We start from the raw sequence: 4077 nt of genomic DNA, 5'->3' as shown, positions 1-4077 counted from the left end.
GCGGCAAATTTGAAACCAAATAAATGTCAAAATTCTAATTTTTCAAACATACAACTATCTTACACCCTTTGAAAGATAAACATCTCCTTAATCTAACCACGTTGTCCGATTTCAAAAAGGTTTTACAGCGAAAGCATAAAGTTAGATTATGTTAGGAGAGTACATTGACAATAGCTGTGTGTAATGTTTTGTCAATTCAAAGACAGGTGTCACCAAAACCATAAAATCAGCTAAAGTTATGCACTAACCTTTGACAATCTCCATCAGATGACACTCCTAGGACATTATGTTAGACAATACATGCATTTTTAGTTCTATCAAGTTCATATTTATATCCAAAAACAGCGTTTTACTATGGCGTTGATGTTCAGGAAATCGTTTCCCTCCCATAACCGGCAGTCAAGTCAGCACAACAAATTAAATAATTAATATTAGAAAACATTGGTAAAATATTATATTGTCATTTAAAGAATTATAGATTTACATCTCTTGAACGCAATCGACTTGCCAGATTTAAAAATAACCTTACTGGGAAATCACACTTTGCAATAATCTGAGCACTGCGCCCAGAAAAATACGCTTTGCGATACAGACTAACCGCCATGTTGGAGAGATCTAAAATCGAAAATACTATGTAAATAATCCATTACCTTTGATTCTCTTCATCAGATGTCACTTCCAGGAATCCCAGGTCCATAACGAATGTAGTTTTGTTCAAAAAAGCTCATCATTTATGTCCAAAAAGCTCCGTGTTGTTAGCACATGATCTAAGCCCGCCGGACTTCACTTCATGAACGAGGGGAAAAAATATATTTACGTTCGTTCAAACATCTCAAACGTTGTATAGCATAAATCATTAGTGCCTTTTTTAACCAGAACATGAATAATATTCAAGGTGGACGAATGCATTCTCTTTTAAAACGTATTGGAACGAGGGTACCCAACATGACCTCGCGCACCAGAGTCTAATCGGCCATCACCGTTCCAAGGCTCTTGTTCGGTCAGATCTCACAGTAGAAGACTCAAAACACTTTGTAAAGGCTGGTGACATCTAGTGGAAGCAATAGGAAGTGCCAAAACATTAATAAGCCCCTGTGTGTTTCAATGGCATAGGCTTAAAGGTAATTCAACACATCAGGTATCCACTTCCTGTCAGAATCTGTCTCAGGGTTTTGCCTGCCATATGAGTTCTGTTATACTCACAGACACCATTCAAACAGTTTTAGTAACTTTAGGGTGTTTTCTATCCATATATAATAAGTATATGCATATTCTAGTTACAGTGTAGGATTAGTAACCAGATTAAATCGGGTATGTTTTTTTATCCAGCCGTGAAAATACTGCCCCCTAGCCCCAACAGGTTAACTAGTGATTATGTTTGGAAGTCATGTGATGTCAATACAAAAAGTATGTATGTGAATATACACAGTGTACAAAACATTAGGAACACCTTCCTAATATTGAGTTGCACCCCCTTTTGCCCTCAGAACAACCTGAAATCGTCAGGGTATGGACTCCACAAGGTGTCGAAAGCGTACCACATGGATGCTGGCCCATGTTGACTCTAATGCTTTCCACAATTGTGTCAAGTTAGCTGGATGTCCTTTAGTTGGTGGACTATTCTTGATGCACATAGAAAACTGTTGAGTGTGAAAAACCTAGCAGCGTTGCAGTTCTTGACACACTTAAACCGGTGCGCCTGGCACCAACTACCATACCCCGTTCAAAGACACATCTTTTGTCTTGTCCATTCACCTTTAAAATGGCTCACATATACACTACCGGTCAAAAGTTTTAGAATACAAGGGTTTTTCTTAATTTTTTCTATTTTCTACATTGTAGAATAATAGTGAAGACATTAAAACTATGAAATAACACATATGGAATCATGTAGTAACTAAAAAAGTGTTCAACAAATCAAAATATATTTTATATTTGAGATTCTTCAAATAGCCACCCTTTGCCTTGATGACAGCTTTGCACAATCTTGACATTCGCTCAACCAGCTTCATGAGGTAGTCACCTGAAATGCATTTCAATTAACAGGTGTGCCTTCTTAAAAGTACATTTTTGGAATTTCTTTCCTTGTTAATGCGTTTGAGCCAATCAGTTGTGTTGTGACAAGATAAGGGGCTCACTTGGTCCTGTGTGGCTCAGTTGGTAGAGCATGGTGTTTGCAACGCCAGGGTCGTGGGTTCGATTCCCACGGGGGACCAGTACGGGGAAGAAAAAAAAATGTATGCAATGTAAGTCGCTCTGGATAAGAGCGTCTGCTAAATGACTAAAATATAAATGTAAAATGTAAACACAGAAGATTGCCCTATTTGGTAAAATACCTAGTGTAAATTAGGGCAAGAACAGCTCAAATAAGCAAAGAGAAACGACAGTCCATCATTACATTTAAGTCATTTAGCAGACGCTCTTATCCAGAGCGACTTACAAATTGGTGCATTCACCTTATGATATCCAGTGGAACAACCACTTTACAATAGTGCTTCTAAATCTTTTAAGGGGGGGGGGGGGTTAGAAGGATTACTTTATCCTATCCTAGGTATTCCTTAAAGAGGTGGGGTTTCAGGTGTCTCCGGAAGGTGGTGATTGACTCCGCTGTCCTGGCGTCGTGAGGGAGCTTGTTCCACCATTGGGGTGCCAGAGCAGCGAACAGTTTTGACTGGGCTGAGCGGGAACTGTGCTTCCTCAGAGGTAGGGGGGCCAGCAGGCCAGAGGTGGATGAACGCAGTGCCCTTGTTTGGGTGTAGGGCCTGATCAGAGCCTGAAGGTATGGAGGTGCCGTTCCCTTCACAGCTCCGTAGGCAATCACCATGGTCTTGTAGCGAATGCGAGCTTCAACTGGAAGCCAGTGGAGAGAGCGGAGGAGCGGGGTGACGTGAGAGAACTTGGGAAGGTTGAACACCAGACGGGCTGCGGCGTTCTGGATGAGTTGTTGATGTTTAAGACATGAAGTTCAGTCAATACAGAACATTTCAAGAACTTTGAAAGTTTCTTCAAGTGTAGTTGCAAAAACCATCAAGCGCAATGATGAAACTGTCTCTCATGAGGTCTGCCACAGGAATGGAAGACCCAGAGTTACCTCTGCTGCAGAGGATAAGTTCATTAGAATTACCAGCCTCATAAATTCCAGCCCAAACAAATGCTTCACAGAGTTCAAATATAACAAACCCATCTCAACGTCAACTGTTTAGAGGAGTGCGTGTGAATCAGGCCTTCATGGTCGAATTGCTGCATTGAAAGCACTATTAAAGGACGCCAATAAGAAGAAGAGAGTTGCTTGGGCCAAGAAACAATTTGACACTTATAGCCAGAAAGTTGTCTAAGAGCAGGTTTAAGCTCTCTACTGTTAGAAAGCCGGATCAACTAAGAATACCTAAGAGTGAATTAAACTATTTTGAAAAAGCAATTAATGGAATTAACTGGAATGATCTCTTGTCCTATACAGACGTGGAAGCTGATAGTGAGGTTTTTCTATCCACAATCCAGGCTACAATAAATGGTTTCCTAAAGAAAATCAAATCCAAACCTGGCCAAAAGAGCACTCTTCCTTGGCTAAATGGAGAAATTTGGAAATTGATGAAAGAACGAGATTATGCTCTAAAAACAGCCCTAAAATCCAAATTAGAGCATGACAGACGTAGGTTTACCATGTTGAGAAATAAGGTGATGAAAGAAATCAGACAGGCCAAGGCAAACTTTTTTATTAACATAATTGGTGAGGCAAAGGGAAATTCTAAATTGATCTGGGAGAATATAAAAAAGTTAACAGGGAAAGACCATAGTAATACTGCAAAAAGACTAGAAATCATGGTGAATAACAATCTAACACAGGATGCAGTCGAAATAGCAATAGCCTTCAATTCCTACTTTATTGACTCTGTCAAGGTACTGACACAGAACCACTCCACTGGTTTATTGGGCTCAGTGCTAGTGAATGACGCTCAACCTGTCTTCATCATAAGGGAGGTTTCTGAGTCAAAGGTAAACAAGGTGATTAGCTCACTAAAGAACTATAAATCCAAAGATGTGTTTGGGCTGGACTCTACCTTTCTTAAAAACTAAAAA

The 4077-nt window shown here is 39.9% G+C and overlaps 1 non-coding gene across 1 annotated transcript; it reads left to right on the top strand.

Moving 5' to 3' along the window:
- The first annotated feature begins 2140 nt into the window (after positions 1-2140).
- On the top strand, positions 2141-2216 carry trnaa-ugc (transfer RNA alanine (anticodon UGC)). The gene has a single exon. It is a non-coding gene; the product is annotated as a tRNA-Ala (tRNA).
- Positions 2217-4077: the final 1861 nt, after the last annotated feature.

Source organism: Salmo salar, chromosome 12, assembly GCF_965601325.2.
Source record: "Salmo salar chromosome 12, fSalSal1, whole genome shotgun sequence".
In the NCBI taxonomy this organism is placed as follows: Eukaryota; Metazoa; Chordata; class Actinopteri; order Salmoniformes; family Salmonidae; genus Salmo; species Salmo salar.
The sequence above is the reverse complement of the archived record's forward strand: the minus strand, read 5'-3'. Positions and strand labels throughout refer to the sequence as shown.